General features: G+C 33.2%; 1 pseudogene; it reads left to right on the plus strand.

The window, feature by feature from the left end:
* Window positions 1-11943: 11943 nt before the first annotated feature.
* LOC117037999 (serine/arginine repetitive matrix protein 1-like) lies at window positions 11944-13054 on the plus strand (annotated as a pseudogene).
* The last annotated feature ends 254 nt before the right edge of the window (window positions 13055-13308 follow it).

Raw genomic sequence — 13308 nt, forward strand, 5'->3', positions numbered from 1 at the left:
TTTACATGTAAATTTTATAGATTGACAAATATATAATATTTATAGAAATGATACATTGTCTTTAAAAGAACAGAACAATTAATTAAAATGTAAAAATAATACAGTCAAATATCATCCAAAACCCAACATCTAAATTTCTTCTACAATAGCTTTGATGGAAAGAAATTTTACCTAATCTTTTCCCTTGTGGGTGACCTAAATTTTTCCTATAGGCTTCTGAAGAATTCTTCCTTCATGTTTGAAACACAATAATTGAAATAAGCACATTTTGATGGTAATTGTTTTCATTTTCTGTTATATATACCGTGTCCTTGTAATATGCATATTTTATACTTCCTCTGATTAATAGAACTTATACTTTTTTTGTATTCTAACTCTCAACCTTTTTCTACCCCCTTTCTTCAGTTATTTTATGTCAACAATGACAATTATCCCTGTGATAAATAATAATTGTCATTCAGAATTATTGTCCCATCATTAAATGTTTTATTCTTTGCCTTTGTTGCTTTACACTCACTACGATTTATTTCAATTCATTCCTCCATGCCATGAAAAACATGGTTCTGTTTTTCAGCTCTTTATGTCTCTGGATGTTTCTTATAGTTTATTACATAAGCATTGATTATTTTTTTTCTGAATTACTTTCTTCAACTGTACAGTTACACTTATCATACAGTTGTTGGTTTTATCTGGATTTTAGCTCTATATGTTTACTAAATTTGTGCAAACTATTATTCATAATAGTTTTCTGTTATGCTGTGATATTTCCTTATTATCCGGGGTTATGTTTTCTTACAGACTAGTTCTTCATCTTCATGCTGCATTCGTTTTTTTGTTTTTGTTTTTGTTTTTCATTGTTTTAAAGGAGAATATCCATAATTACTAATAATATTTAGTATATCCTTTATGTTTAAGTTTTGTTGACAACTCTATGGAGCACTTCCCCCTTTACTCTGATTCAGTGTGGTTGAATTCTTGACACTCTTCCCACTTGATGAAGATCTGTTTATTTTGCAATGTTAAGCTAGAGTTTAAAGGCTAAGTCTTGTTTTCTATCTATTTTCCTGACACACAAAGGCATGGGGGATTGGGAAGAAATAGAACTGAAAACTCGGGTGTCACTCGGGTATGTGTTAACGGGCTGTGTGTTCTCCTGAGTTCTAATAATTGTCTTTTGGAATCTTCCATAGAGCCAAAGGTATAATTGATTTTTGAGGCTTTTAATTGTTCCACCAACATATATTTAACTCATCTGTTTTCATTCTCTCCAATTTGAAACCTATAGTTAAAGATATTCAATACTCTGCCAACTGAACCTCTCTGTCTCAGGAAACTATGAGAAACATCATTTAGAACAACAGTTAGGCTTTTCAAAGTGCATATCGCATGTTTACACCATTTCATTTTTTGTTGTTGTTGATGGTGAACTCTAAACCTTTTTCCCCCTCCATTTTGGGGGTCATTTGCTACATTCTGAAGGTATTTTCTCTGATGTTTTGAAAGTCATCTCTGTGCTAATACTTCATTTACCCTTAGTTTTCTCATCTATGAAACTGAGGTATCAGAAAGCTTTTCTCACAGCTCTGTTTGGGATATTATCCAAGGAATAGAATGTGTAATGTTTGGACAGGGCCTTGCATGAAGTTGGTGACACAAATCAAGTTAAACTATTGCTATTATTAATTTTTAAATACGGGATTGAAACTTGACACATATACAAATATGATTAGATTAGAGAAAGACTGTATTTCTAAAGGTGTTCCTCATAAAAACTCCCTTTGGGTATTTTCTTGAAACAAGAAATAAGTGTAATTTTAGGTTACATATAAAACCTACACATATTTTGGAATGGGTGTGGAGAAAATCTTGACTTCTAAAGTAAAAGTACGCTTTTTAAATTTTGGAAATGGTATTCTAATGAAGCAGATGGAAAAGCTGTAGGTAAACTTCAACTGCCATTAATTATGTATATCTGTTGGATTTCAACAGCTGGTATCATTATAAACGTTATTAGCCTTATTAGGCATGTATGTAGCATTTTATTTGCAAGATGCTTTATAGCCTTTAATTAGTGTGTAACAGTCTTAAGAAATGAATGAGGGTGGTTATATTAAATTCCAAGTAGAAGAAGCCAAATTTGCAGTGGTTATGTCTACAGCTAATGCTGTTGGTATTTTAGGTATAGAATAAATCCATATTCCTAAGTAAGTGCTTATAATCATACTTTATATTCTCTCTGAAATTGTTTTTATCTAAATATTATAATGATATTTTGTTACCTTGTCATTTTTTATGTTTCTGACATGAGATAATTCTTTTTCATTCAGTGCTTTTATTTTAAATAATTACTTTTAAAATTTTCATTTTATATTTTATTTTCCCCTATGGGGGGAAATTTATGTAGGGATTATATATGAATGTAATAGAAATAATTTACTTCATTCATTTTTATAAAAATTGGGACAAAGGCCAAAATTTATGTATTATAAAATATTAAGGTATAACTTTCAAAATATCTTTTTTTTTTATTAAAACAACATCAAAATTCCACCTACAACTTCTGATCACAACTATATGATTAATTAAAATCTACAACTCAGGATTTCTAAATGTGTTTATCATGTAAGTGTAGAACTCTGACTAATTTCCAGTCAAAACCGGACATTAATTTGGCATCAGGAATTCTGATTTACAAGCTAATAGCATGGATTGCAGTGTGGAGAGGATGAAGTAGGGGTTGGGAGTGAGTGTCTGTGCCTGAAAGGTGCCACCCTGACATGCAGATTATTTCCAACTGAAATCAATTAAAGTGCTACAAACTCAGGAAGTATTTTTTATGTCCCATTTTTCTTAAAGAAATTCAGATAGAAAAAGACATGCTTCTGAGGGGGAACCGTGGTATACACACCTTAAGCATTTTCACCCTAGCGTTAGTTAAGAAGACTCCAAGCATGTTTAGAAGATTAGCTCATGGCCCATTGTTTCTGAGTTGCTTAGCAAGAATTTGCCTGTCATAGGTGTTCCGATCTTCCTTGACGACCTATAAATCGCTGTTCCCACTTTTCCTCCTTTGTCCAAATGCCATATAAACCCAATGTTACATCCTTGTCTTTGGGATTTTCATGCTTCTATGAATTTCCCATGGGAACATATTAAAAATTTGATATTTTCCTGTTAATCTGCTGTACGTTGTTTGAATTATTTGACCAGCCAGGAGAATTAAAGGGGTCAGGGGGACATATCCCCAGCCCCAATAATAACTGTTGCTCCCTTTAAAACAATGAAGACTCAAGGGTCCATTTTTCTTTGTAAAGTTTTATGCATATTTAAACACTTTTTAAGTATCTCAAAATTATATTGATGATTATATAGCAATTAGAACGTGTATGGATAATAGAAAAACTTTTATCAGTTAAAGGCGATAAGATAATTTATATCAACTTGACACTGTAATTTGATACAATATTACTTAACTAATTAAATTAATATATTTAGACTGTAATTAAGATGTTAATTAGCTACTTAAAGGTAATTAAATATATTCTCTACTTTCCTATATTTAATATCACCTCCCTTATTTACCTTATCATGATGACAATCTCTACAAAATTCGTATTTTACACAAGGACAAATGTAAGTTAAAGGGCATGGTGAAGGAAAATTATAAAAAGTTATTGCTGCATGGTTCTTATTAAAACAAAAACAGAGACATATCGTTTACATATTTATTGGAAGGGTCGTCAGAGTGAATTGTAAACGATCATATAGAGTTATTAACTTCTATATAGTTCAACTGAAATAAAAACTATATTATTGCACATCTTACATTGCCTGGGGAAATGCACTGTACAGTAACTATAACTACTGGTACTTATTAAATACTCATTTATAAATTGGTGCGACCCAGAATTATATAAAACACGTTTTAGAAGTGATATCTGTGACCTAAAGGCAGAATATTTAAGACAAATGCAACTTACTAAAAATGCCTAATATAGATTAAAATATTCACTTTCCTCTGGGACAAAAGCTTAAGTGCACAATGTAACGAAGAACAAAGTGTGACCTTCCCAGTAATTAGCTATTTCAATTCTGGAAATGACCATTAACTGCAACATAAGCAAATATTTAAATAATCAAAACTAAATAACTGCTGTGTTCTTAATTTCAAAATAGAACTTTTATTTGGAAATCGAATTAAAGGTAGAAGATGCTTAACACATTATTAAGAAAACTGCAAAATTATAGACACAAATCATTTATTAATGCAGTTAAAATGAATTTTTCAATTACAATTATATTACAACCATCCCTTTTAAAGGGAAAACTTCATGAAGTAAACTTATTATCTAATTTATAATGCTTTGAATTATATACAACTTTCCAAGAAAATTTATTTTTAAAAAGGAAAACCTGAAATGTTAATTCCTCTTTAACAGAAATAAAAATAACTATCGATGCAACTGACTTTGGTTTGGTGGGTCTCAGTTGCCAACATATTACCTATTGGTGATCGATCACATATCTTCGAACAGTGGTTTCAAAACTTGCTGTGTATTAGAATGACCTGGAAGCTTTTGAAAATCCATGTTTAAGATGTGCTACAAATTAGAGAATTGGTTTCTTAGAATAGTATTTGTCAATTTATACTACATGAGGTCTGAGGCAGGGCCCGAGATTCTATGTTTCTAACAAGTTCCCAAGTAATGGGATTGCTGCAGGTCCTTGAACTTCACCTTCAGAAGCAAGGTCTTAGAACATTTTTATCAATACGGCATCACTCAAATACTATGTGAAAGTCTAACACAATGTGTTTTTCTGATAAGAGAAAACAACACTCTGAGAAATTTGTGATTTTATTTTTCTAACTTTCTTCAAAGTTAAAAAGTTAACTTATTATAGTGCTATTAATGTTAACTTTATTAAAATTTAAAAATTATTGACCGTAAGCTTAAATTACTTTGAATGTAAGTATTTAGAAACAATTACTGATGTAGAAAGACATATTGTCATTTTGGTTGAAGATTCTGTGTATTAAACTTGTTCTAATCACCCAGAAGATGTAATTTTTCTGTAGTATTTTCAAAGATTTAGGACTTTGGAAGAATTAGAATTTATTTTAGTTCACAGAAGTTTAAAATAATTTTAACATGCTCAGAAAGTTTGACCACCTGAGTGTGATTTTTTTCAATGTACTATTTTATTTGATTCAATCAAAAAACTAGCAGAGTCCACATTATCTTCTTTCATAAGTATGCTAATAATATAAATACCATTCATCTGAAAATCTCAAAACCCAAATATCATAAACTGTTGGTAATCTAAAGCTGACTTAATGAATTCTACTATATTTTGACTTGATTATTGAAGAAATAATTAAAAATGAATACAACCAGTATGCATCACGTGCCTGTAATTCTGCAAATTGTATTCATTTCAGTGTATGCTGAGGAGATACTAATACCATTAATTTTCTTCTTTAAATTTACTTTGCTCCTGTTACTAATATTCAAAAGAAAAATCTCATTTGCTTTCACTTAATTACATTTTGTTAATCAAAGCAATATATCTATGCAGCTATTTCTTTCCTATTATCTTCATATCTGATTAATACAAGTGGCTGTTTAAAATGATTCTATAAGTGCATTAAACATTGGCTGATATGGTAATTGGATCTATTTTGAATATTGACATCCAGGGTAAGAAGAAGAATCCATTATAATTTCTTAAAAGTGATTTTTAATCATGCAACTTTATAAAGTTGGCTAGAATGTGCTATCTCTTGTTAAGTACTCTATATTGCTTGATTGTTCAGAACTACTATCACCACTACAGTCACAACAATAAAAGAAAAGTCTAAGTCATCCTAAGTCATATAAAAAAGTCTTGAGACAGAACACATTTTGTTGAATTTTTAATTAGAATGGAACAGCCATAGCACTTTTTTAAAAAAATTATGAGCCAGGTAGAATTAGGAAATATATCAAATTAGTATGTATTATATTAAAATCACTTGTTGAAAGGATACCTCACAACATTCCCTAGAGTTGTAAAACTTAGGTATTCATTAATGCTTTAAACTAACTCACACTTCCATGCAGTGGTTGAGGTGATTTAATTATTGTCATATTGAAATGACACATGCTAGCCTGGGTACATAATGACTTCTTGGGAAACAATGCCAATTAGACAACTACTCCTATTACCCTTCCTGCAGCACACTTTGCTAACAAGGTCCACAAGTCCTGTCACAAAAGCATCAAAGCTTAAGCTTCCTTTTCTTTCCCTTATTTAAAAAGAAGTGGAGAAAGACAAATACCATATGATCTCACTTATATGTGGCATCTAAAGATATGAATAAATGAGAAAAGTAAACAGAAATAGTCTCAGAGATCTAGAGGAAAAACTGATGGTTGCTAGATGGGACGGGGGTGGGGATGAGGGAGAAGGAGAAGGGATTAGACAGCATAAATTGGTAACTACAATATTTGCACAGGGATGGATATGAAAGACAGTTTGGGGACTATAATCAATAATGTTGTAAAGATTTTGTAGGGTGTCAGATGGGAACATGTCTTATTAGGGGGACCACTTCATGGACGGTGTAGATGCTTGACCACTGCACAGTACATCTGAAGCTAAAGTTGAATAATATTGTATGTCAACTATAATTTAATATATATAGCCATAGGATATGGAGTATAGCATAGGGAATAGAGTCAATAGAATTGTAATAAATATATACGATGTCAGAGGGGCACTAGAAATGTCTAACTATTGCATTCTTTTATACATCTAAAACTAATAAAAAAAAAGAAGTGGAAAAATCACTAACACAATATCCAATCCCCCCTATTCAATAGCATTGTGTCTTCTCATATGTTATTTTTTTCTGATATGTTCTTAAACTACATTATACTTTTAGATAAAATTTATCATAGAACTTTAAGAACTTAAGAAGGAAAGCAAAGTATGTATCTAAAAATATAATAAATGCAACTGAAGATTACATATGAACAATTTTAGTTATTGCATATTTCAAAATAAACTATGATGACACTAAGACCAAGAAAACATCACATTATAGTTAATATTGAAATTCTAAGTAAATTCCAGAGCAGAAAATTAAACTTAAATTTATGATTCTTATGTCCTTTCTTTTGAAATAATTATATATGTACAGAAAAGCTGTAAAATAGTACAGATATTTCCTGTACACCCTTCACCCTGCTTCCCCTAATATTAAAACCTTGAATAAGTAAAGTATGATTATTAAAAATAACAAATTAATATTTACACCATGCTATTAACTAAACTATAGATTCTGTTTAAATTTCACCAGATTTTCTACTGATATCTGTTTTTCTGTTCTAGAGTCTAATACAGGACCCAAAATTGCATTTAGCTGTCATGTCTTCTTGGTTTCCTCCAATCTGTAACAGCTCAGTCTTTCCTCGTCTTTCATGACCTTGTCACTTTTGAAGAACACTAGTCATATATTGTCTATAGTGCTCTTCAATTTTGACTGAAGTTATCTCATGATTAGATTGAGGGTATGTTTCTGTTTTTTGTTTTTGATTTTTTGTTTTGTTTTCTTTTTGCCAGTATAACATAACATACAGCATTTGCCCTTCTCAGTGAATGATACCAGATATATGTAATGATATGTCTGATTACTGGAGACACTAACCTTGCTCATTTTCTTAAAGATGTGCTTTGGGTTTTTTTCCATTATAAATTTATTTTTCTCTTTGTAATCAATGAGTATCTTGAGGAGATTCTTTGAGACTATACAAATATTTATTTCTCTTCTCACTTTTGACCACTAATTTTAGCATTCATTGTGAATCTTGCTGTCTTCAATTATTACTGTGGTGGTTTAATGTTGTTTTTTTTCTCTCTCATTTCTTCTATATCATTCATTGGATATTTTCTCTATGGCGGAGTTATATCATGTTCCCAGTAATTTGTTTATCAAATTTATGCATTTATCTATAAAAATATGGACACATACATATCTATTTGCTTCTATAACTTACCAGTTATTATTATTATTGCTATTATTTCATTGTTTTAATTGTACCAGCTTCAATCATTGAGAACTCTTTCAGAATGCTTTCTATGCCCTTTCGACATGCATACATATCTATGTCTATTCTTATATCTACATCTGCATCTCTGTCTACATCTACATGTATAGCTATATCAATACCTATATGTACGTACTTCCTGACTTTCTGGCTCTATAAGTTTCTCCACACTCAACTTGTTTTTTCTCGTCCCAGCCCTGGAGTCAACCATTTCTCCAAGGAACTCTTGTTTCTTTATTTAGAGAATAGAATTTAGGGACCAAAATCAGTTCACTAAATGTGTTCATAGCTACAAAGGTATCATTGTTTCTAGGGTCTTTCAATAGACAGAGCTAAGAAACATAATAGTATATACTACCTGATGCATACCCATACATTTGTATTTACATACCTATTTATCTGAAGATATATACCTATATATCCATAAGGCATACCTCAGAGATATTGTAGCTTCACTTCCAGACCACCGCAATAAAGTGAATATTACAATCGAGTTAGACAGAAGATTTTTTTAGTTTCCTAGTGCACATAAAAGTTATGTTTACATTATGTTATAGTTTATTAAGTGTTAATAGCATTATGTCTAAAAAAACAGTGTACATACTTTAACTAAAAAAATAATTTATTGTTAACAACCATCACCTGAGCCTGCAGCAAATCATTATCTTTTTGCTGGTGGAGGGTCTTGCCTCAATGTTGATGGCTGCTAACTGATCAGGGTGGTGGTTGCATATGGCTGGGGTGCCTATGCCAATTACTTAAAATAAGAAAATGATGCAGTTTGCCTCATTGATTGACTCTTCCTTTTTATGAATGATCTCTCTGAGGCTGCAATGCTATTTGAAAGCATTTTACCCACAGAAGAACATCTTTCAAATTGGAGTTAATCCTCTCCAAACCTGCTGCTGCTTCATTAACTAAGTTTATGCAATAAACAAAATAAATGTTTTCTTATCATTTCAACAATCTTCATAACATCTTAACCAAGAGTAGATTCTATCTCAAGAAACCACGTTCTTTGCTCATCCGTAAGAGGCAACTTCTCATCCATTAAAGTTTTACCATGAGGTTTTAACAATTCAGTCACATCTTCAGGCTCCACTTCTAATTCTAATTCTCTTGCTATTTCTACCACATGTACGGTGACTTCCTCCACTGACATTTCAAGCCCCTCAAAGTCATTCATGAGGGTTGGAATCAACTTCTTCCAAACTCTTGTTAATGTTGATATTTGACCTCTTCCCATGAATCACAAATGTTCTTAATGGCATCTAGAATAGTGAATCCTTTCAAAAAGGTTTTCAATTTACTTTGCCCGGATCTATCGGAGGAATCACCATCTATGACAGCTGTAGCCTTACAAAATGTATTTCCTAACTAATAAGATTTGAATGTCAAAATTACTCCTTAATCCATGGGATACAGAATGGATGTCGTATTAGCAGGCATGAAAACATCAATAATCTCATTGTACATTTCCACTGAAGAGGGTAACCAGGTGCACTGTCAGTGAGCAGTAATATTTTGAAGGAAACATTTTTTTTTTTTCTCTGAAGAATCAGTCTCAACAGTGGGCTTAAAATATCCAGTAAACCATGTTGTAAACCAAAGTGCTATCATCTAGGCTTCACTGTTTCATTTATAGAACACAGACAGAGTAGATTTAGCATAATTCTTTGAATTTTTGGAATTGTAAATGAACACTGACTTCAGTTTAAAGGCACCACTTTCATTAGTCCCTAACAAGAGAGTCAGCCTGTCCTTTGAAGTTTGAAATCAGGCACTCTCTCTTCCTCTCTAGCTAGGAAAGTCCTAGATGGCATCTCCTTCCAATATAAGGCTATTTTGTCTACAGTGAAAATCTGTTTAGTGTAGCCACCTTCATTGTTATCTTAGCTAGATTTTATGGATAAATTGTAACTTCTACATCAGCACATGCTGTTTCATCTGCACTTTTATGTTATGGCAATGACTTCTTTCTAACCTCATGAACCAACCTCTTCTACCTTCAAACGTTTCTTATGCAGCTTCCTCACCACTCTCAACCTTCATAGAATTGAGGACTGGGCCTTTCAGCTATAAGGAATGCTGTGGCTGGTTTAATCTTCTATCCAGACCACTAAAACTTTGTCCATGTCAGCAAAAGGGCTGTTTTGGTTTTTTATCATTTGTGTGCTCACTAGCGTAGCAGTTTTAATTCTCTTAAAGAACTTTTTCTTCATAGTCGCAATGTGGCTAACCATTGGTACAAAATGCCTAGCTTTTGGCCTATATGGGTTTTGACATACCTTCCACCCTAAGCTAATCATTTTTAACTTTTGATTTAAAGTGAGAGTACATGTGTCTCTTCCTTACTCATGAACATTTAGAGGCCGTTGTAGAGTTATTAATTGGTTTAATTTCAATATTGTGTTTTACGGAATAGGGAGACCTGAGGAAACAGACTGGGATATGGCCTAAAAGTGGAGCAGTCAGAACACATGCAACACTTACCTATTAAGTTTGCTGTCTTATATGGGTACAGTTTATGGTGCCCCCAAACAATTACAATAGTAACATCAAATATCATTGATCCAGATCATCATAACAAATATGACGATAATGAAAAATTTTGAAATATTGTAAGAATTACCAAAATGATGTGACACAGAGACACAAAGTGAGAAAATGTTGGAAAAGTGGCACCGACAGACTTGCTGGATACAGGGCTGCCACGAACTTTCAATTTGTTTAAAAAAACAAAACAAAAACAGTGTATCTATATCTATATACATATACATATACATACACATACAGAGTGTATATATATATATATATATATATATATATATATATAGAGAGAGAGAGAGAGAGAGAGAGAGCTATAGATATATCTGTGAGGCACAATAAAACAAAGCTAAATAAAGCAAGGTACTTGAATATCTCTATCTACTCTATACATTGATTTATTTCTATAGGTTGATATAGATAGATAGTAGATAGATGAATTCTCATATTCAACACAGTTGAACTTCTTTCTTCAATAATGAAAACATGAATTCTCATTTAATTACCTAAAATATATTTATTTGTTAAAACTAGTACACAAATAAAATAATTTTAGAATTGTAACCCATACGCCTCTGAGAAAAAATTACTAAATATTATTTATAGTGAATATTATGTGTATACACTTCCTTTTGTCCATAGTCTTATATTATCCAGCCAAAATACTACTTTTCAAAGTTATGTAAGTTAGTTTGTTCATCCCCACCGTCTTCAGTGTAGTTATTAATTTGAAATATAAAGTTCATTTGTAACTATTTGTATTCTACTTTGATTTCCCCTATGTATCAAAATACATAGACTGAATTGTACCCTCTGCTCCCCCAAAATCAATAGGTTGAAGCCTAACCTCCTATATGCCTTTATTTGGAATAGGGCCGTTATGGAGTTAATTAGGTTAAATGAGATCATAAGGGTGGAGTTCCAAACCAATAGGACTGGTGTCCTTCTAAGAAGAGGAAGAGATATCAGAAGTGTTACACAGAGAAAAAGGCCATGTGGGGTCACATCAAGAAGGTGGCTCACTGAACGCAAAGGGGAGACGCCTCAGAAGAAACTATGAGCAAAGTAAATTTGCATAGAAAAATGAATAAATCCTTGGGTTTTAAAATGATATTGTGATTGAGTTTATATTTAACTAGCTAGAATTGAAGAACCCATACTCCAAACTAATTCAAATCAACCTGACTGGCTTTTTGAATGGAAAGGAAAAAAACGAAAAAGAAAAAAAAAGCTAGAAAATGTATGAACTAGGGCGTCTGTTGTTACATGAAAAAGAAAACATGGCTGATTTCATTTTGTTTTCCTAGAATTCAAGAAAGAATAAATAAAACAGATGTTGATTCCATAAGAAATTTGGCATCTATAAAAAGGCAAAATGAAGACAAAGATAAGAATACGGGGGATAAAAAGCAGAGCAGAAAAACTGAGCAGTCTATAAGTCCAAGAGGATGCTTATCTAGATCACCTTATCCTAGAAGAAGAATTCCCATCAGGAGAGAGAGAGAGAGAGAGAGAGAGAGAGTCAGGGCAGTCACTGTCCATTTGCTCTTCACCAAATTAAGAGCTGGGGAGTCCTCTACTTTCTGAAATGAAGAAGACTGCAGACCTCCAAAAACTGCAGTGAAAGTGAAAGAAACCTCAGTATGAGAGGTTACCTCTACGACTGAGATCCTAAAAGTTGTCACACCTGAACCTGTATCAGAGTCCAGAGCACCTTCTCTGCAGGAAAAAAGGGGAAAAAACGTTTCAAAAAAGAAAAGAACAAGAAGACTCTCTTAGTCATGTTCCAAACGTCTTCTACCTCTATTATCATAATCTGCCCACCCAGCGCCATAGATCCTGGTCAAGATCATGGCCATGCATGAGGTAGCCGAGCCGAAGAAGGTGGCCATTCCTCAAGGGAGAACTCCACCAAAGACAGATTGTCCCCCACCAAGGCATAACAGGAGTAGATCTCCAGTGAGACAAAAACGGTGCTCATCAGCATCCTTGTCTGGAAGTAGCTCAGCATCCTCACCTCTTTCCAGGCCACCATCTGGAGAACATCCAGCTCTCCTGCAGAAACTACCAGGTTACCTCCTTCAGCAAGTCACCCTAGAAGGTACTGACAATCACCTCCAGGAAATCCCTCACCAAAAACTTGCCGTTCCTCAACAGTGTCTAGTCCAGTCCAAGCATACAAGAAAAAGAAGTGTTTCTGTCTCTCCAGAGAGAACTTCAGGTAAAATGACAAAACCTAAAAGCCCTGAGAAAAGACAGATGCCTTCACTAGCACCCAAACCCAGAAAACTAGAGTTATGTAAACTGGAAAAAGAGAAAGTGGCAAAATGCAAGCAGCAGATTCGGTACCTCAGAGAGGCCAATACAGCCAAGAAAACCAGCAGTCTTTATCTGACTCTGGCTTCTCTCCCCAATAGCTTGTGAATCCTGAGGTCTGTGTAAATTATAATGAAGTAGGCAGGCTGTGGACACTGTCCCCTTCCTGGGATGCCAGAAAGACACTTTCCTCACTGTAGCTAGATAAGCAGTTGCCCTCACTGCCCCTTAGAGGACAACCTATTTTTCTTCCTCTTCTCTCTCCCTCCCCACCCCTTCTCCACTGACACAATGGCACTCACTGTCCCCAAGGGACACTCTTCTGGAACACAGAGGAGATATTCTCCTTCTCCAC

The sequence above is a fragment of the Rhinolophus ferrumequinum genome, chromosome 2, assembly GCF_004115265.2.
Source record: "Rhinolophus ferrumequinum isolate MPI-CBG mRhiFer1 chromosome 2, mRhiFer1_v1.p, whole genome shotgun sequence".
NCBI classification, from domain to species: domain Eukaryota; kingdom Metazoa; phylum Chordata; class Mammalia; order Chiroptera; family Rhinolophidae; genus Rhinolophus; species Rhinolophus ferrumequinum.